We start from the raw sequence: 22,444 nt of genomic DNA, 5'->3' as shown, positions 1-22,444 counted from the left end.
CCTAGGTTAAATGTGAAAGTAGGAAAAGAACAGTATCTCCTCAGGGAACAAAGATATGATGACCCCCTTTCCAGCTCATGCTCCTCTGAAGCTGTATTCATCTTTGCATGCCATGTATAACCCTTCCCAGCTCTGGGACTGCATGCAGTAAAGCTGAGAAGAGTGATGGAGTTTAATAAGCCAGCTCCCACACCAGAAAGCCAAATGGCTGTTAGCAGAGAAACACTGGCTTAGTACCTACGGCCACTGCCTGTGGCAGGCAGCACTCCAGGAGTGGAGAGGGCACCAGGAGCTGTGGGACTGCAAGAATGAGTAACCCGGGCTAATTCTCTGGTCTCTTCCCTACTGGCACCCTGCACAGCCCTGAGCACCTGCCTCGGTGCCCCTGCTCTGCTATGCTGCTCTTTGGGGACTGCCATGGAGGCTGTCTCATGCTGGAAACTTCTACCTGCGTCCCTTCTGAGAAGGCAGCTTCCAATGGACCCAAGCACATCCACACAAGCCTTTACAACCTCCAAGCGTACAAAACTTTACAACCCAAGCATAACCCAACAAGCCTTTACAACCTCCCCAAAAAACTTACTCCTCCTTCTCCCTACTTCACCTGCGCCACACACACATATCCTACAACACCATCACACGATCCTGTTTGAGGGACACTGCTTTGCTCCTGCCATTATCACCAGCATCTGATTACAATGGGGAAGGGCAGAAGCTGGGATACGCTGGACTTGTGGGCAGTGCAACCTTCTGCACGAAACTGTACCATGCCCCCAAAAGCTCGTGAGGTGTCCGTAAGTAGTAGGGAGAAAACATACATACCATGGATTACTACCTGACCATTTACAACCATGCCAGTGGAGCGCAGAGATCAGTGGAGACCTTCAAAATGATAGCTACAACACCAACGCTGAACACGAGTGTTTTCAGTTAGACATTTTCTTTGTTCATCTAACAGGAGATGAAATCACAAGTGTCCAAACAACAAAGTCCACTAATGAGTAACAATCTCTAAGTGGGTGTTACTGATGTGACAAACGATGCTGTCAAATCTGGGTATCAAAAACTAGTCGGTCTCCTAGCAAAGTTAGCAAAGTTTGAATTTAGTCAGAAACCGTAAAACACAAGCAAGCTGTGTATGTAAAACTATGGTAACACTGAATTTAAAAGATAATTCCCTCCTTAATTTTCTTACCCCAAGAGAACAGATTGAATCACACTACAGAAAAAAACAGAACTATTACTAACTCCAGATTTCTCATTCATGCTGTTTAGTACAAAACTTGAAAATCACAAGGTATTTCTCACACCATCATTAACACAACTGCTCAGTAATTCTTGAGTTTCAGGCTCAGTATAGGAAGCACTCATTCCAACCGCTCTAGGCTAGCAGGGTCTAACCCAGACCTGCAAAGGCAAGCCACGGGATGCTCCCCACCGCACCCACACCACGGCAGGGATGGCCGGCTGCACCACCCGGGCACCCTGCAGCCAGTCTGACAGGGCACAGGGCAGCTGCACAAAGAGAAGAGCTGGGAGAGCTCTGGGGACCTGCCAGGCGCTGGGCAGGGCTTTCCCCTGGGCAAGCAGACACGGGTCTCTCCAAAGGTGACTCCACTGTTCTCAAGTGGAGAGGGAGGAAGGAAGGGGCACCGTGAGGCTGGAAGCATGTTAGTGAGGATTTGGGGCGGTGTGAGAGTGAGGCAGCCTGGGGAGCAGGACCAGGAGCAGCAAAGGCTGCAGCTGCCCCACAGGGCTGGGAAAAAGTTCATAAAGCAAACCACAGGCCAACAATCCTCCTACTCTTGGAGAGGAGCTACACTGGCACAGTGTGAGGTTCATCTGAGATCAGCTACGTTTTCAGCTAGCTCAATTGTTCCCCTGGTCCATCTGTACTCTTGTTTAAAGGATTCTTATTGTCTCTTATTAATAAATCTTCTGCAGAAATGCTTCTCTGTATTTGCCAGTGCCTCTCCTCTCACATGATTTCTACACCATCGAACAGGCCCCCCCTGCCTTCAGCCCTTCCACTTTCTGCCTGAAGTTTTGTTTTCTCTTTCACAGGCCTGAGCACAATGTCACTTTATTTACAACCCTCCTGCAATACCGGGGCATCCCGTGCTGCCTCCATATTCACACTTCCCTGCTCTCCCATGTCCACCAGCCTCTGCCAATCCTCCTACCACTCTTCTCCAAGCTTTCCTACTTCTTCCTGCCTAACAACAGCCACAAGAAAAGCCCAAACCCTCAGGGAGTTCTCCTGTGAGAACAAATGTCATCAACAGAGTCCGTCATTCAGAGAACATCTGTGAACACAGTTTCATTTTTCATAACCACACCAAACAGCTCTGTGCTGGGACCAGGATCAGCCCCCACGTGCAGCTGTCACAGCACAGCACAGACAGCTCTATCCCTGTGCTGTGACCGGCAGCCATCCCAGCTTCCTCCCAGGAAGAGTGGTTTGACAGCCGGAGCACCAACCCAGGAGCCTGGAAATACATCCCAGAGGTCAACAATCACATTGAACTTCAGTAAGGTCTTGCTGCTGCAGATGAAAACAATCTCATTCCAGTACTGTTCTTCCTCTTGCCCTGGCAGACTTGTTTACATACCTGCACGCGGACAACTCCATCAGGAAATTGTCCCAGTTAAAATTAATCCATAAACATTTATTGTAACACATCTGTTTGCTGACCGGGTTTATCAGGACTCCACAAAGACGCACCCCGGGAGCAGAGCTGGGGAAGCACACGCGTGGGAGTGAGCAGCCAGGGTGGAGGGGAGGACACAGCCACGCCTCCAGCAGCAGCTACGACTTGTTTAAGAGCAATTCTAGAATTTTTGGGAAACTTCCTGCTGAGCCATAGACCTTGACTAAAACATTTAGCTCTCTGAAACAGAAAACAGGATTAATTTGAGTTCCTAAACCTCAAAGGTGATCAAAATTGCTGCTTAATCACTTGCCTTTTCGCTAGTAAAATGCGGTATAAAAATAAATGATGCTTCTTCTGTAGATTCTCACAAATACCACTATATTAGCAACGCAAAGCAACAGTGTCTCTGCTCTGTCTAAATCCACATGGGATCCTGCATTGAATTATTGGACCAGACAACTTGCATGTGGGAGAAAAATCCAATTGGTGTACTCTGAACATGCGCAACACGGACAGGACTGAGCTCAAAAATGGTAACTACTCTCATTTGAGGATATGGACTGGCCATGCTCCACCCTTCTTAAAACAGCCTCTGGAAGGGGCAAGCTGTGCTATCCTCCTCAAAGTTCAAACCCAGAGCCCTTGGGACAGGGCTCATACTCAAGGTCTCTCCCAGACAAAAGGAGCTCTGCAAGGGGTGTGAAGCACCAGGGACTATCTGGTGTTCTCTGCATCCAACACATATACCGAAAGCTCTGCTGGGCTGCAGGTATGACTATCACTTCTAGAGGTATTGGAGGCCAAGAGAGAGCTACACTGCCATGGCTCTGGTCTCATGGGAGAAAATCTGGTGCATAGCAGGAGCTGCCCCACCCTGATACTGCTTTTGGTGGTACAGAATAAAATTTCCGAGAGAAGAGTACTCTTAAGTGCCATCTGCCCCACCATCAGACAACTACTGCCTTGCAGAAAGTTCTCACAAATCTGTCTTGTAACCACCCACTGCTGTTCCTCTAAGACACTCTTGCAAGCTCGCTGCCAACAGTATTGTTCAGAGGCTGCAGTGTTAACGTAGCAAGATACAGCTTCTCTGTCAGCTTTAGGACAAAACTGACCTTCTACAATCTAGTAATATCTACCTCCCAACACCTACCCCTGTATGCGTATGAAAGACAAATGCCACTAATTTGCAGATGACACCAAGCTGAGTGGTGCGGTTGACATGCCTGAGGGACAAGATGCCATTCAGAAGGACTTGGACAAGCTTGAGAAGTGGGACCATGTGAACCTCGTGAGGTTCAACAAGGCCAAGTTCAAGGTCCTGCACCTGGTTCGGGACAGTCTCTGGTATCAATACAGGCTGGGGGATGAAGGGATTGAGAGCAGCCCTGAGGAGAAGGACTTGGGGTACTGGTGGATGAAAAGCTGGACATGAGCCAGCAATGTGCTCTCGCAGCCCAGAAAGCCAACCATATCCTGGGCTGCATCAGAAGCAGCGTGGCCAGCAGGTCGAGGGAGGTGATTCTGCCCCTCTGCTCTGCTCTGGTGAGACCCCACCTGGAGTACTGCGTCCAGCTCTGGGGTCCTCAGCACAGGAAGGACATGGATCTGTTGGAGTGGGGCCAGAGGAGGCTACAAAAATGGTCAGAGGGGTGGAGCGTCTCCCCTGTGAGGACAGGCTGAGAGAGTTGGGGTTGTTCAGCCTGGAGAACAGAAGGCTGTGGGGAGACCTTATTGCAGCCTTTCAGTACTTAAAGGGGGCTTACAAGAAAGATGGGGACAGACTTTTTATCAGGGCCTGTAGCGACAGGACAAGGGGTAATGATTTTAAACTAAAAGAGGGTAGATTTACATTAGCTATTTGGAAGAAATTCTTTACTGTGAGGGTGGTGAAACACTGGCAGAGGTTGCTCAGAGAGATGGTAGATGCCTCATCCCTGCAAACATTCAAGGTCAGGCTGGACGGGGCTCTGAGCAACCTGATCTAGTTGAAGATGTTCCTGCTCATTGCAGGGGGGTTGGACTAGATGACCTTTAAAGGTCCCTTCCAAACCAAACCATTCTATGATAATGGAGTCCCTGTTATTTAACACAAAAAAAATTTCAGTGTCTGTAATATACACTATTCTAAGGAATAATAGTCTATATCTTACCCAACTCCAGCAGTTTGTAAGAATGAAGAGAGCTAAAACCAGAAAAAAAAAAATACAGCAGCTGACTGTCCTCAAGCCAGCTGAAACTTGACCACAGGAACATTTGGCTAGAGGTCAGCTCAGGCTAATTGCTTCAGTACAGAAAGGGAGCCAGGAGTTATAAAAAGGATAAAAAAAATTCTTGGCCCTTTTCTATAGTGTTGTTGGAGTAAGGTCAATCACAAGTGAATTTAAACACAGCATCTCTCCAGTGGGATGTGAACGTAGTCAGCATAAACAGGCAAAACTGGGCTAAGAAAATCCCTGAGAAAAGAAATAGTTTAGTCACAGCATACTGAGTGGTTTGCATCTACTCTCGTCAGGTAACAATATTAACACTCAGAGTAAACCATAAGGAGTTTTGCTTATAAACAAAACTGTTTGAAGAAAGATCTTTATGTTTAGATAGCTCCTGAACCTGAAAGGACCTGAAAGGACATTACACTTCATTAAACTGCGCCTATGAAGGGACTTCTGCTTTTGCCATCTCCATTAACTCACTGTACACCCAATATGAGAGAGATTTTTCCCCTGTAACCTCCTCCAGCTTAGCATTGCTTGCCAAAGCAGCACACGTGCAGCTAGGCCAGGAACAAAGGTGGCCTCTCTGCTGGAAACCAAACCACAAAATTACTGAGCGAAGGATTAATCTGAGGAACTTTTCTATACATTGCTACGTTTCATCATTCCATCAGATCACAAACAGGCAAGGATACAAGAGCGTGCAATGCAGATGAATACACACCAATATATCCACCATCAAGTAAGAACAAGTGGTGAGAAAGGAATGTAACTGCAGGCTCTCCAGATCTGTCCTGAACCTTGTTTATGCAAATACCAAATACACATACATACCCTTGCAAAATTTTTCTCTGTGAAAGGCATTTGTTTTTCACAGTGCACATATTCCTTACAAGCTATCTCACAGCAAGATTAGTGACACCAAGAGGAAATTTTCTTTCTGTGCTTGTGTAAAAAACATTCACACCAGTTTGGCTGATCATGCACAGCTGAGATCACTTTGCCTGCTTACCCTCATTCCCCTGAATGCCAACAGGACAGAGTAATTCTGCAGATGAAATGAGTTACAGCCCTTCCAGTCAACACAATCTAAACTGCCACGGACCTCAAGACTTCTTCCCTTGCTTGCTGATATTACAGCTTGATTGAGTCATCAGCAGCACTTGGATGAATGCCTGTTGTTATAGAACCCTTGTCAGTGCTATATACCCAGCCGTGTTAAGAAACAGAAATAACAAATTGTCACAGTTGATATGAATAACACACCATTCACCTAGCGTGTGTGGTTATCTGGGATATGAAAAGAACAAGGAATAATACCGTAGAAGCAGAAATTACATGCTGCAAATTAAAAAAAAAAAAAAAAAAAAAAAATCTCGTAAGGGCCATATTTCAGAAAAAAAAAACCCAAAACCTAACAACAAAAGACAATACCAATGGGAAAGAATGAAGGACTCTGGCATAAAGCTGCATTTATTATGCATGGTTTGACGCAAATTTAAGGATTATTAAAAGGTACATCATTATGACAAACTAGAACTATGGAACAGAGGCAATTTTATATTATTAATTAGAGCTCTATGTAAGCTAAATGATTTATAATGGTTTTAAGTACTAAAATTGAAAGTAGAATCTATTAAAATAATTGCTCACTTTGGATTTAGAAATTTTTTTTCTTTTTCCTAAGCAAACTTTCGATTTCGGAATAGAGACTATATGAAAGCTTCATTTTAACACCAAATTTATTTGTCTCTCCACTGTAACAGACACCATCAATTCTTTTACCAGAGCTGATTTCTTTTTCCCATGCATCGATGTGCCAGCTATTACTCTGATTTAAACTGCTTTTAAACTGGTAACAGACTGTGCTGGTTTAGCTGGGGTAGAGTTAATTTTCTTCGCAGTAGCTAGTATGGGGCTATGTTTTGGATTTGTGCTGGAAACAGTGTTGATAACACAGGGACGTTTTGGTTACTGCTGAGCAGTGCCTACACAGAGTCAAGGCCTTTTCTGCTTCTCACCCCACCCCACCAGCGAGGAGGCTGGGGGTGCAAAAGCAGCTGGGAGGGGACAGAGCTGGGACAGCTGACCCCAACTGACCAAAGGGCTGTTCCATACCATATGAGGTCATGCTCAGCATATAAAGCCGGGGGAAGAAGAAGGAAGGGGGGACATTCGGCATGATGGCGTTTGTCTTCCCAAGTAACCATTATGTGTGATGGAGCCCTGCTTTCCTGGAGATAGCTCTAAAAACCTGCCTGCCAATGGGAAGAAGTGAATGAATTCCTTGTTTTGTTTTGCTTGTGTGCACGGCCTTTGCTTTACCTATTAAACTGTCTGAGTTTTACCTGTTAAAGCCATGAGTTTTCTCACTTTTACCCTTCTGAATCTCTCCTCCATCCCACTGTGAGGGGCTCAGTTGCTGGCTGGGGTTAAACCACGACACAGGCCAAATGGTTATGAGTTCTTGGATGTGGTTAAGGAGCCCTGAGGTCAGCAGGAGCTTCATCATTTTGAAACAGGGCTTGGTTATAGCCAAACATTTCTGAACAAAGCATCCTCAATTTCTCTTAATCACCTTGAACTGAAACATGCTTTTCAGACCTCAAAGAGCAATTTCAGGAAATGAGGAGGAGCAGGGTTTTCATTTTAAATAGTATTTATGTATAAAAAACATGTCTTCCAGGAAAAACATCTTCAAGAAGCTGTAAAATTTAAGTTCAAGACCCTGGTATTTATCTTAGACTACTGGAATTACTTAACAGCCCATTACCATGGGACAAATTAATTACATGGTTTAATTGCACGCTAAATTATTCATGTGCTCCTAATCAGATTAAAGAGTATGTAACAAAGCCTGTATGCCATTTACGAAGTCATTAACTTAAATAGCAGATTAAGTGAAAGCTGGTAATTGACAGACAACGGACTTGAGCAGCATTTCTGGATGGCCACTCGTGACTCTAAGTACTCATATATTTACTATCAGCTGGTCAACATACAAAGATTAATCAGCTTGACAGAAGGCATAACAGTAAACACTGCATTTTAAATTGGTACAATTTTGTATGTCCTGAACTTCATATCAGTTTAAGACATGATTTATATTGATTTAATTTGCATGTCTAATTTACAGATTGAAGCTAACTTGAAATCTTGTTTAAACTTATGTAGAGTTAGCATATGAGCACATCTATTCAATGCAACTGTTTCAAAATAATTGCAACCAAAAAGTAACATACTGCATTCAACACCTGCATAAACGGCTTTGTATAGCCATATACAAAGATTTTCCAAGTGGGCAGCTGCAGCTAGCATAGCACTACAAGGAAGGCTATCTTCTGGAATAAGCAAGGTAAAGGGCGATGCCAGGTTACAATTAGAAATTCATACTGGAACCTGAAAGAGTCCAAATGCCCAACATTTCCTCTAAGAAAACCCTACCAACAAAGAAATTAACAAGTGTCTGCAAAATAAGCAATAGAAACAGCCATATTAATTTGAAAGGTAATTTGCCAAATCTATTTCTAAAGAGGTCTTTTAATGCTGTCAGACAATGTTTTCCATCAGCAAATCCTGAAGCAGTCTCCAGTGAGGGTCAGTGGCATTACCCATTTTACAGACGAGGAAATGGAGACACAGGGAAGAGGAGCAGCTTGCCTGCATTTACACCACGGCCCAGCCCAGAGTAAGGCATGGACTGCAACCGTCTCCAATGTCGTACCTACCACAGAAGATTACAGAGTCTTGTGGATTTATTGCCAGCCATCTTAACATCACAAAATAAAGCGGTGGTGGATTAAAAAAAAAACCACAAACAACAAACTAATAGTTTGCATTAAGAGAGAAAGAACTGCAATTAAGAGAAAGACCAGCTCATCTGAAACACTCAAGCAACTAGCAAAACCTTCTTACTAAGTGCAGAGCTCTATTTTACAAACAATAAGAATGAATCATGCTCTTTAGCTATGATAACCCCAATGTAGTGGATGTAAACCTCTCCCTCTACATTTACCACTCCTAAAATGTCAGAGACTACAACAGTCACAGTTCTGCGTTGCAACTTTTGCTTTTAGACATCACAGATAAAACCTGTGATCAACTCAGAACGCGACACACTGCAATGGTGCTACAAACAACAGAGCTGCTCAGTGCAAGGCTGGCCGGCGGGCTGATGGAGAGCGTGTCCACCTCCGCTGATGCTAGGACTCCCTCTTCTGCAGGAACTCCATCATGTTTCCAACTATCTGATTAAGAAAGTGAACCTTTGGAGCAGATTCAACGGGTTTTTATTAAAATAGACTACTGCATTCACGTTTCTCCATTGCTGTTATTGTTGTTTTACACAGAACCATGAGGAAATAGGTGTTTACAGACAAAATTCACAAAGTATCTGCCCTGAGGAGCACCTGAGGGCCTGAGCCTTCACCCACCACTACCACAAGCATTGCTCAGACTCAAACCCATCTCGTGAGGGCTAGTCACAAAAATAAATCCCATACCAACCTACACCTCAGGACTTAAATTAGACACACAGTACAATAAAAAAAGAGTAGACTAAAGGGGAGGACATTGCACTGTAGTCACAGAGAGGTTTGCAAAACCCTGCTGGGGGGCTCTCCTGGTCTAGCACAATACCCAGCTCCTCTGAAGCCTGACCAGTAGTCTTGCCTCAGTACTCATTTTTATACTGAAATAGGGAACAAGGCTGCTTGCACAGAAGCCTGTCAGCAAAAGTCTTAGCAACTGGCTGCCTCCCTTTAATCAGTGTTATCAGTCATCATCCTACTCAACACTGGGCCATGTGGACTAAACTGCAGTCTCTTTAGGCTCACCTGTGTGACCATGTGTGGAAACTGTTCGTGCAGAAGGGAAAGAGTATGAATATTCCTTTTTGTGGTTCTTACACTGAATAACTTTAATATCACAGGGAAGTTTATTTTTTTGAGAGATAAAAGGCTTCTATTTTTACAAAAACCTTACCATATAAAAAAAATTTTTTTTTTTTTTGAAGTCATTAACAACGATATCATCTGCTCCTAAAATATGTATGACACTTACCATTCACACTTGAATCCTGCGTAAGCAACCATGTTCACAATAAGCATGATGAGACTGACTACTCTTAGGTTCTATTACAAAGCGTATGGCAGCATTAGACAAATAACTTCTGCATAGATTATAATTTTCACAGCATTACTAAAACTGTGGAATATCACAGCAGATGGAGCTTTGAGTTTTGAATTGCCCTGATGCATAAATTAGTCCTGATTTTTAGCTCACTTATTGCATTTAAGTTTTTCTTCAGCAATCAGACTTGATAACAGGTAACTGGACTCATACACAAAAGAATAATGAATGAATAATGAAAGAATAAGTATAGTTCATTCAAGGAAGATATTCTTCTGTTGCTGCTTTCAGAGATTTTAAAAGTGATAGTCTGCAAAGATTTTTGACAGCTTACCAACCAGTTAGCTCTGAATATAAATTGACACAGGGTGCTTTAATCACATACAAAAAAAGCCCAAGCCCCTCAAAGTCTGTAGTCCTTTCATAGCTTAGGGAGTGAATCCAGATGTCAGCTGTTCTATGGGCTGCAGAGAACAATGAATTGCAGGATTACTTGGTGGTCTATAAATTAGTTTCTTGGCTAAAGAAGGGTCTGGTTTTGGCTGGCCTGGAATTGAGCCTTTATCTCCCTAGGAGAGCAGGCTTTCTTCCAGTCTCAGACACACTCTATGGTAGACATATAAAACTCAGAGAAAAAGCACAGGTTTCTCCTGAATAGGTCAGCTGGTAGGGAGGTACCCAACAGCTGTATCTTTGCACAGTAGCAAAGTCCTCAAAATGTACAGCTTGCAGTTGTGTTTTAATTTCACTATGTCTTTTTGTTCCATACTAGAGGAAATTTTTTTTTTAAGATTTTAATTCTTAATTAAAATATGTGCATTCCTTTGATATAGATACTTGTTCTAGATCTTGCTATAGATACTGCTAGGTATTCTTGCATACATGTTTGATAAAGGATCTATGGAACAGTTACGAGCCTGAAAAAGTATCATACTACAGAAATGTTAGGAACCTTGTATCATATGGTATATGATTTTTTTTAAGCAACTATCTTATTTGAAACAACCCAAAAGCTATTTTTTTCAAGAAGAATTTGTCCTGATGGGAGTAGTACATTTAATTTACTGGTGTGGCTGAAAGTCATCTGATATGGTAACAAGCAGCTGTTACTAGGAGCTGTAGCACAAATTAATAGCGATGGTGGTATAGCTTTACAGAGAAACATCTGAAAAAGAGGACTAGCATTTCTTTCTTTAATGAAATTTGGATTCTTTAAGTAGGTTTTAATTTATGGCATGCAGTTCATAAACCAGACCTAGCCCATGAAACCATGCCATCCAGCCTATGTCACTTCTGCCTGAAGGAGATGAGAAACAGCTTTAAAGCTGTGAAGGCTGCCTGACCGCCCCCAGCTTCTTCTGCCAGCCACAGCCCAAAGGAGAGCTTGGCCTCCTCCCTCTGCCATCAGTGCAGGAAGATATGCTCATCTGTGCTTTTCCAGCCCCTTGCTTCCCTCCCTGCCTTTTTCCTATTTCTTGATGTCTGCTAGTGATGGAAACAGGAGGGCAACTGTCTTCATGAAGAAAAAAGATGGGAAGAGGAGGGTTGCTTGCAAAGCGTGGCGAAAGGCATGAGCTGCTTCCCCGGGACAGGACATAGAGGGTGCATGGGGTAAGATACAGAGGGTTGATGGGGTAAGAGTTGGATGTGCAGGACCACTGCAGCTAAGTGGGAATATTGAGCTTAGTCTTTCCAAAATCCAGATTTACTTCCCACGTACTATTGCAAAGATTAGACCATATGGACATATTTTTACTAGTCACGCATAATAAACCCTACAGTAGTAGGTGCAGTGTAAGACTTGATTTGCTGGAGTGCATTTTTAAAGTACACTGAGCCCTATGTGGGAGGATAGGTTTCCAGAGATTTATCTAGCCTGGTTCTTTGCACCGGTTCAGTGTAGTATATTTAGTCTGGAAGATCTATTTTTCACAAATAATTCCCAAGCAGCATATTTATGAGATACTTCACTCAGAAACAAGAGCCAGAATAAAAGTGGCTACCAATGAGTGCAGAGCATTATCTTTAAAAGAAAAAAGACCATTAGTAAATACTTTGTGCAGTATATTTTAATGTTAATATTCCTAGTTTCCTTTCTATTTTATGCACAGTAGTTAATAAAATATGACTGCCTGTAGCCCTTTGCCAGGACATAATACCTGACTTTGCCAGACTTGTTCAAACTGAATATTAACTTTGATTTCAAATCTGCAGTAACATATGACTCAACAGCAGCAGAATTTAACTCAATTTAACAGCAAATTAAATTGTCCTACTGATGACTGTATCATTAAATGCTAAAAAGCAAACCCTTCAAATTGTATGATGAACTGATAAAGCAAAAGTATAAACAATAGCGATAAAGCTAAAAAAAAAAAAAAGTGGTCTGGGTTTTTTTTTTTAGTTAAGCATATATGTCTCTGATCTATTCATAACAGTATCATCAAAGGATTTGGATCTGATCCCAGTCACAAACTAGCAGACATAACCCAGACATGGTGGATACCTAGTTTGTGGTAGCCTAACATCACCAAACAAGTTGCCGGATGAGATGGCATCTTGGTATTAAACCAATGGATACATTTATCATATTATTGACATTTTCAGTGTAGGGAAGACCTTCCCTGAACTTAAAAGGCTGTTTAGAAGAAGCAGCCCTGTGTTCCTATAAGTTTTTTCCAAACTGTTGAGGAACAGTCAATTTTATTTCCATACTCAGCTCTTCTCAGGCTCTCAGAGCACCACAAACGGCTTCCATGCTCCATAGGTTGTATTCCACAGCAAGCAACTTAGCAGAGCTTTATTTAAAGGACAGAGAGGTGTGCTGACCTGGTAGCTGGATAAGTGTTAATAGCTAAAGAAATTACGGTTACTGCAATATTTTACAGCAGTTATTTTACAAACATCTCTGCTACTTTTGGCCAGATATTATTTTTTTTCCAGCATATTCAGCCGAACTACCAACACTGTCAAAATCTATTTAAAGCTGTGCCTCGTGTTATCTTCCGTTGGGATTGTAAATGTCCATGAGGCACAAACTACTCTCGCCACATCTATGGGTCACTTTCAGTATCCAAGACTTGAAATAACATGGCATCTGTTTAATTTTTAAGGAAAGAATGCGACACATTCATTTAGGATAAACAAAAACCTCATTCAGAGTAGAAGACTTTATTAATCACAGCCTAGAAAATGTGCAGATGAACATTTCCCACTGTGCCCAATGCATTAAATGTCTCAATTTCACAGAATAGATGAACAGTAAACTTGCCTCCAGATGACTGAGTCTGGGGCTGGTATTGCCAAATGTGTACTGAAAGGCAAATATATGAAGGCTAAGCCATTAATTGATCTACATGGGGACAATTACCACATTTCCAGTTCCTGATCTAAAACTAACTTGGCATAGGTAATATAAATTCAGACATGTCATTTTCAAGACACCTGGTCAGCATCATCTCCCCTCCCCTATGATCATGTTATCCTTGGATTAAGTTAGTTGCTCTTCCCTGTGCCAAAATGTTCTTTATCCCTAGTTACTGGAAAATACCAAGTGAGAAAGCACCACAGAAATTATTTTTACCGCCCAGGGATCCACTATCCATTTCCAAGCCCAGGGTCACACTTGAATGCAAAGGGTTTGAACTCTCCCCTGGTAATACAGTGTCAATATCACATCAAATATGACAGGCACTGTGTGAGTAACAGCATTTTCCAAGGATTGTGATTCTTTGGTCCCTTCTGGAAGTTAAGGACTATTAGCTTTCATTTACAAATAGGAAACTGAAACACAACAAGGTTGCAGAGGGTGGCAGAACCCCTGTGTCAGCCTGTGGTGGAGCTGAGAAGCGAGGCCAGACCCCACGTCCAAGCTGTGTGCGCCCAGTGCTGGGCACCCTTCTTGCACCGCTGCTCACAGAGGAATGGGAATGGACAGCTTAGCTAGGGATCGACTGGCTCGCTGGGCACAGAAAGCCAGGAAAACAGAGCACAGAAGCAGCTTTCTGTATGGTTGTGTTGCCATGCTTCAGCTATACAATGAGAGAAGTCATTCATAAATTGTTTTTCAGGTGTGCTTAACTCTGTATGAGAAGGCATAGTAACCACAACAAAGAAGGCTTTGGCTGAGGAAGTCCCTGATGACTCTAAGTTACGCCTACTTTACAAGCATTTTTACAAGTAACTTTTCACTCTTCTGACCTTCTTATTTTGTTAGTGGAATTGCTATATCCTTAGACAAGTCTCCCAAGCAGAGATCCATGGTGCAATGAAGGCATCTAGAATTCCACCATCTGGTTTCAGAAACATTAAAAACATGGACACAGGGTGGCAAGTTTTACGTATTGTTATCGCAACCAAAGCAAAAAGTGTCTAGAATTTCTCTTCTATTTAATGACATTACATTTGTGCACACTTAGACAGGAATAGCCAGTTAAGTCTCATAAAACTGCTATAGTACACAGATAGCAGCTGTGAAGTCTCATGCAGCCATTTAACTAACACCAGATAACAGCTTTGCCGTTCCACGGCATGAGCAATCATAGCTCTGAATCCCCTATACCACAGTGTATTTCTGATATTTGATTCAGATTTACCCCACTGTAATCTCATTAAGCTTTCGGTAATACACTCCAGAGATGAATTAGACCCAATACATACATTCAAACTAGGTCCCATTTAAGTGTCATTTAAACCAGGATTTGTTATCTACAATGTTCTGGTATGCATTTTCATGTTCTCTCTCCTTGGAAAAACAGATTTTTTTTTTCTCTATTTGTTTCAATATTGTGCATTTAAAAAGTCAGGCAATTAATACTTTAAATAACATTATAAATGAGAAATGGCTCATTAAAATACAGCATAATAATTTTTCTCTGACATGGAAAAATGTTTTTTAAGCACTTCTACCAGTTACTGAGTCCTTTGTCTCAAATGCTGGCTACTAGAGATTAGTAGAAATGGGCTTGAAGCCATCAATTTACATTGGGATTGAATTTGATAGTCTTAATTCAAATATCTCTGTTAATAAAATATGATGATTGGATGCCAATCAGAATACTGTACACTGCATATTATCATTATCACCTTCTGTAGAAACAGACCATGGGATCTGTGAGGATTATCTGCAAAGCGCTACAGGATACTATTGATCGCTCTGCTTAGCCAACATTCATAATAAAGTCACTTGCAGGAAAGGTAAAACTTATCACACTACCTGAAATGTCAGCAGGGGATGGATGATGCTTCACGCCTCCCTCAGCTCAACTGCAAATCGCGACCTTCTCTGGCCATCCCAGCACCTACACGAAATCAGGGTAAACAGAGACAAGAGATGAGTTTTGGAACAGCAAAGGTCACCGGCGGCGGGAAGGCGACATAACAAAATCTGAGGGAGTGTCCTGGCACTGCTGTCCCTGGGGGAAGGCCACCTCGGGAAAGGCCACCAGCTGGGCAGTCTGCACAACAGCCCTGACCAGAGCACCTGGGCTTCTCGCTCAAACAGCAGCGGCTGCCTGAACCCCCCTGTGTCGCTGGGGGCTGGCCAAGCCGCAGGATCCCACGCTAACCTTGACATTAAAATGCATGAACACAGACTTAAATGGCAAAGAGAAGTCAGGGTGCCTGATCAAGACTCATTTTCAATGTACATCCACGGTGGAAATCAGCTGGACTGGAAGTAAACGCTGAATCACCAAGAAGGGGGTGTGGATGAGTAGTATCTCACTACTAGTACTTTAGACAATAAATTACAGTGTAGTAACTTGTAAAATTGTAATTTTAAGAAAGTAACATTTCCTTTTTCTCTAAAAGGACAGTGTGTAAGTTTCAGGAAGACGGCATGCCGTGAAAAAAAAAAAGAAGTACGTCATTTGTTATGTTCAGAATTCCTAAGCACATTATCACTTCCATGATATTTGGCACAGCAGCAACATCTAAAATGGTTTTGAATTAGTAGTACTTCTATATTTAAATAAAAATAACATTAACTCAAGATGGCAGGTTACTTCTTCCCAAGGATGCAAGTCAGCTTTTTCAAGCATTTAAAAAAGTCAGCCATGGTGCCCACATTAATTGAATAATTCATAATAATTTGGTTTCTAGTGGGTGGGAGTATGAAAAGAAGACCGGATTTCACAGTACTGGGCTCTTTAAATAACCAGGAAAAGAAAGCAGTCTGCAAAACCCCACAAATAACATCTAAAAACATGCTATATACATTCAGACTGAATGCCTAGGGCCACGCTGCCCTAGCCTTAACAAGAAGAAAGCAATATTTTAAAAGAGAGTTTTCCTTGACTGAGTACTAGCACTGGCTTAAGAAAGAGCGGCAGGAATCTTGATTTTTACCCATAGAATTTTCTTCCTGTTATGTATATCATTTCAATGTATGGATAGATCCCTGAACAAGTAATCGAAAGAAAAATGTGATTGTGAGTGACAATTTCATCATATTTCTCAGAAATCATTCTTCAGTGCAATGTGTAAAAGGCTAAGTGTCATCTCTGTATTTATATTAAAAAAAGAAAACAAAACACCACCACCCCCAAAAGAGAAAATCCTTGAACTGAACAGAGAGAAAAATTAAACAGACATTTGAAAATAGTAGAAGGCATTTTCCATGCAAAAGTAAGAATAATATGCAACAGCAATCAAGGTTAAATAAATCATCCTGTGTGTGGCTGGCTAAAGTGAAACCTGTAAGCAGGGTTCTCTCCTGGTTCACATCATGAAACAAGAGGACTAGACAGGTCCATATGTGGTACGTCTTTACCTAATCTGCCCCATAATGTGCACAGCCAAGTTCCAATATCCCGCTTTTCAGAAAGAGCGTGCTCACATTTCATCAGGCTGAGAATCTAACTGATTGTGTGTCCCATTCATATATAATTCTATAAAGAATCTTATGTTGATTTAATTGCTGATTTTCAAAAGAACTCTTAATTTCAGAGAGGACTGAAACAAAGTTGTAAAGTCTAAGGCAGCTGTTGACTGAAGTGAGCTACCAAGGACTACTGACAAATTCCTGTTTCAAAACACTTGGTAGGGTATTATCAAGTGGAAATGATCTCCATGTGACAAAGTCAGAATCCTACTACAATAGGACATGGGAAATTATTCCAGTAATCTTTCCAAAATATTTTGAAATCCTGCTCAACAGCAGAAAAGATCACTTAGTTAATTTATGGCCAAGAAAAGGGAAATGTCCTAACTTCTGATTACCTAATTGTACTCAGAACATTTTGTTTCACTCTTGGTAGCAAGTCATGATAGCACAAAGACTGCACGCAGTGACACTGTTTATTTGCAATATTGCAGTTTAGAACAAGCCACACAAGCATGAAGACAGTTATATTTGCACTTGGATCTGACACTTCATTATGTGTGAAGAAGAGGCACTACCGCACATAAGGCAGTGAGCTAGATGCTTAAATGGCAAGCAGCCACCTTTTAAATAATTCTTGGAAAAACTGCAGCTTCAGCAAAAGGAGAACACAGATTTGTGTGAATAAACTATACAGGTGAGGCTTTTTCAGAGACACATATTTTCTCAGAAAAGCATTTGATTATTCTAATCCACGTGGCAAACAAAAGGATTGCAGCATTGAGTTAAGATAGGACCCATCCAAGACTAGTTTGCTTCACAAACTAAGAAACAGACTGAGATTCATCACTCCCTTGATTGGGATGTGAGGATCTGTGCCCATTATATTTTCTCAGTACGTCCCATGCTAACCTACCAAAAAATAATAAACTGGAGAAGATGAGACGGACCCGAATGTGCCAAAAGATCTTTTGGTCTTCAAAAGAGCATCTAAGCAAAGGCCCAGTACTGAAAAAAAGTTAGAAAGGCTTTTGACACTGTCCCACGTAAAATCTTCATTGACAAATTGATGAAGTACAAACTAGGTAAGTGGACAGTGAAGTTGACTGAAAACTGGCGAAATGCCCAGTCAAAGGGTTTCAATCAGTGGCACAAAGTCCAGCTGATGGCTAGTCACTAGTGAAGTAGCCCAAGGGTAAATACTGTTTAGTATCTTCATTAATGACCTTTTTCACTGAAGAGGTGATCAAACAGTGGAACAGGTTGCTTAGAGAGGTTGTGGAGCCTGGGGATACTCAAACCCCAGTTGGACATGGCCCAGGGCAATTGCCTTAATGAAACCTCACTCTGAGTAGGAGGGTTGGACTAGATGATCTCCAGGATTCCTTCCAACCTCAATGATCCTGTGATTCCATGATTCTGTATGTTTAGATATGGAATTGAAAAGTTGCTGGCAGCAGACAAAAAGAAGAGGATATAAATGACAGGCTTTGGAAGAAAGATGGTAAACTATGGACATCCTATGATTGCATGAGCCATTGAGGAAGGATGGATTATTTCCAGGCAGACACATGACCTGGATTCACAAGTCCTGATGCTGTTCAGAAGTCCTGCCCCTCCATTATGCTGGGCTACCAACAGGTGCATAAGAGGATCTCTGGCATCTGCGATGAACTGTTTCCAGAGTGTTTGTGCTTGTAAGATTTGGCCTACAGAATCCTTATTTTCTCTTTATTGTATTTTTCCTGTACTGTACTTCTATCCATTTCCAGTTAAACAACTCCTCTACAACTAAGCTCAAGGAAAACATAATTTGCCTGAGTTTTATTCTGATTGTATCTGATATGTGTTTTATTCGTCTCTCCAGTTTGCATCAATTGTGATGTGTGGCACTTGCTGAGAGTCCCAAACTACTTTCTCCTGAACCTGCTTTGAAAATACTTGTCTTGAACAGAAGGAAAAATGGGTTCTTCACATGCATTTTTAAGATTTCTCCAACCAAGTCATTCCATCCATTTCATGGCAAGTTGAATATGAGTTAACAGTGTGCCCTGGCAGCCAAAAGGGCAGCCAAAAGGGGTGCATCAAGCACAGCGTAGCTGGCTGGACGAGGGAGGTGATTGCCCCACTCCGCACTGCACTGGTGCGGCTCCACCTTGAGTACTGTGTGAAGCTTTGGGCACCTCTATGTAAGAAGGACATCAAACTATTCAAGTGTGTCCAGAGGAGAGCGACCAAGATGGTGAAAGGCCTCAAGGGCAAGACTTAGGAGAAGTGGGCTGAGGTCACTTGGCTTGCTCAGCCTGGAGAAGAGAAGGCTGAGGGGTGCCCTCATCACAGTGGAGGGGGCAGTGCTGATCTCCCCTCTCTGGTGACCAGTGACAGGACATGAGCAGATGGAATAAAGCTGCATCAGGGGAAGTTCAGGTTGGACATTAGGAAAGGTTGTTCACCGAGAGGGTGGTCGGTCCCTGGAACAGGCTCCCCAGGGAAGTGGACATGGCACCAAGCCTGCCAGAGTTCAAGGAGGGCCTGGACAATGGTCTGAGTCATATGGTTTAGGTAGTCCTGCAAGGAGCAGGGAGTTGGACTTGATGATCCGTATGGGTCCCTTCCAACTTGAGATATTCTATGATTCTATGATCCCTCTTAGATTCAAACTTCTTACCTTCAAACTTTACTTCTCTAATGTAATGAGGTTTCATATCCTCAGCTGAAATACCATTTTGCAACTGTGAACTCACCCCTTAAATTCTCCCATCAACATTCTTCTCTGCACAGGAATTCCCTAAATACTTTCAAGGAAACATTAACAAAACCCGTAAGAACCTTCCATCATCTTTCGTTTTTTTCCTCTATTCAGATAGCTAAGGCTTTTAACCTGTTTTCCTCCTTTAACCCTTCCACTTGCCTCATCGGCATACTCTGGACAAGGGGTCACAGTCTAGTTCCAAATCAGAGCCTCTTTTTCCCCTTTCAACCTCTTCATATTCTTAAGCGTCTTAACAATAAATCTTGCCCTTCATATTTTAAATACTTCACTGAACCACATTTCTCTTCTTACAGATTTGGCAGTCTTTGCTTCTTTGACGTAACAATAACCAGAACATTTTCTTAGCAGCACAAAGCTGAGTAACAACTGATATTTGTTTTGGCACTCACAGTAGGGATGAAAGGTGAATGTATGTTTTCCACTGCATTATGCTTACAAGTATATCTGTGGACAGGATAGCTCAGGAGGTCTGCACTGCAGTCCAAGGCCAAATATAGGAATTAATACACTACTTTGGGTTATAAAAGAAACCGTCAGCATTGTAAAGGATGCAAACAGACAAGAAGGCCAAACTTTCTAAGTAGGTAGTGATTTCACTTGACATACAAGATAGCTCTCGTGGTATCCAGAAATTCAGGCTGTCTTCTATGAGTGAAACATGTCATATTCCCAGCTACAGTTAATTATCTGCTTGAGCTGGAGGAATGTTATGAAGAATAATTTAGTCAATGTTTACGTAAAGTATTTTGAGATCTGGGCAGCTTGAAATCCAGAACTCTACTAGCTGAAACTGTTGCTGACATATCAGTAACTTAGAAGGGAAATTTTCTTGATAAATTAACAGGGAAATACCAAATATAAACTGAGAAGAAAGATGTATTAGTGGATCATTGTAGCCAGTTCTCATGTCCACACTTAAGAGACTAATAAACTTTGAAAGAGCAAGGACCTAAAAATGTTATTTCAAGTCTGGGGCATCTTTTTATAATTAAGATAATAGCCCCAGCTTGAGAAAAATATGTAATGGATTACTCAGTTGTACCTGATAATAACCTGTATGTGGAAGAAGCTATGAACACTACATTGCTCTTTAATGAAGTAGAAGAGATACTGAGGAATCAAGAATAGAAGTAAGGAAAAAAAAAATCTTTTACAAGGATTACAAGGATGAAATAAAGTGAAAACTGGAATTTACTAGAGGCTGAATTAAAAAAAATAATCTCCATCACTTCAACTTGCTTTTCAAGTAAAACAAATTACTGGGTATGAGTAACTGGCGACCTGTGTAACAGAACTACAGAAAATATGGCTGGGCAGGACTGCCAGACATTATCTGGTCCACTCCCACTCTTTGCAGCCAGATCAATTAATTCTTGCTTGACTCTCATCTTTGCCTACTGGATTTTTCTAAAGACCAGTGAAGACCTGCAAAGATTTTGCAGCCTCCCCAGGCAATCTATCCCAACGCATGACTACTCTTGCCACTAGGAAGGTTATTCTAATACGTACCTCAAGTCTCTATTGATGTAATTCAGTCCCTCTACTTTTTTTTCCCCTCCCCATGAGAATGAAGAATAGGTTATTCCCCACTCTTTTTCCATGTTTTTTTACATACCTTAAGACTGTTATACTTCCCTTCCTCTCTAGATGAAACAAAACCAATTTTTCAACTAAGTTTTCTGGATTGCTGATCATTCTCATAGCTCTCCTCTGGACTCTGTCCAGTTAGCCCAAGTCTGAGGCTTTATCAAAGCTAAGCTGAAAGGACTACCTCAGGTAGTTCTCTTTCAGCTTTATACATCCTACTATATCTTTCTTTTTGTAAGAGGATGACATTGTTGACTCATGATCAGCCAGCTCCAGATGATTTTCTGCAAAAAAAGAGGAAAGCCCGGGTTTTGAATAATATGATTCCCTTTCCTCTCACCATCTCCCACTCCTTTTTGATTAAACATTTCTAAATATGCAAATAAAATATAAAAGGATATGGGAGAACAAAGCTGTTCATTTTAACTGAAGACAAAAACTACTGCAAGGACAGGAACTGTGGTTCACGGAACTAGGACTGTAAGAAGGGAGAAGAAAACATTTTTCCAAAAGGAAATACAGAATATTAAGAAAATCACCTATTAAATGCATGTTGCCAAAATTGTCACTGCTCTAAGAAAAAACACAGTGTATGGGACGATTTGGCAAACTGTTAATACAGAAACATACAAACAAAATTTACTGGATCAAAAAAGCTCATGACTAATGAGCACAGTGAGTGAGCACTTTAGTGCTTTAAAGTACAGGGCTTAACATTCAGAGACACACATTTTATTTCAGGCTTACTGGTGGCTTCGTATGTAACTTTGGCAAAGGTAAAACCTCCATAGCTCTCATTTCCTCCCCACTTTTGGAAATGGTGTAATCTGCACCTTAGGAGAGTGCTCTCGAGGACGAAGGAGGGAGATTTAGGGGGTAGCAGCAAATTTACCTAATGTCCATCACTGCTACGTTTGAGTTTAATTTGGCCGTCAAGTGTTGCAGCTGCTATCCTAAGCATTATTAAAGACCTTCATTTCTAAATGACTGGCTTACAAGTTCCACAAATGGCTCACATTGAAACAAAGCACTACCTGTGAACTAAGATGGTGGACACTTTCTTCAACCTTCTCTTCACTCAACAGCAAATCCAAAAAGCCCAGTTTCTTGTTCTATCCCAAAACAGCTACTCCTGCCTCACTGACTGCTCACGGAATGCTCCATCACTTCCGTTCCCCAAAAAGCTAACATTTATCATTGTACAGGTTCACTTTCAATTTAGCAGGGGTCAGATTTCCCCAAGACAAGGAGAAAATACGAAGAA

At 41.8% G+C, this 22,444-nt stretch overlaps 1 protein-coding gene across 2 annotated transcripts in view; it reads right to left on the bottom strand.

The window, feature by feature from the left end:
- Positions 1–22,444, bottom strand: part of GHR (growth hormone receptor) — a 133,373-nt gene that overhangs the window by 75,263 nt on the left and 35,666 nt on the right. The window contains exon 2 of one of the 2 annotated variants that reach the window (XM_087759825.1): positions 15,213–15,297. The exons of the other annotated variant lie outside the window; for it this stretch is intronic. The gene's annotated coding sequence lies outside the window, so the exon portion shown is untranslated. The remainder of the gene's footprint in view (positions 1–15,212; positions 15,298–22,444) is intronic. 2 annotated transcript variants of the gene reach the window in all.

The sequence above is a fragment of the Nipponia nippon genome, unplaced genomic scaffold (genome assembly GCF_047370975.1).
Source record: "Nipponia nippon isolate SJK-2023a ecotype South Korea unplaced genomic scaffold, ASM4737097v1 scaffold_20, whole genome shotgun sequence".
NCBI classification, from domain to species: domain Eukaryota; kingdom Metazoa; phylum Chordata; class Aves; order Pelecaniformes; family Threskiornithidae; genus Nipponia; species Nipponia nippon.
The sequence above is the reverse complement of the archived record's forward strand: the minus strand, read 5'-3'. Positions and strand labels throughout refer to the sequence as shown.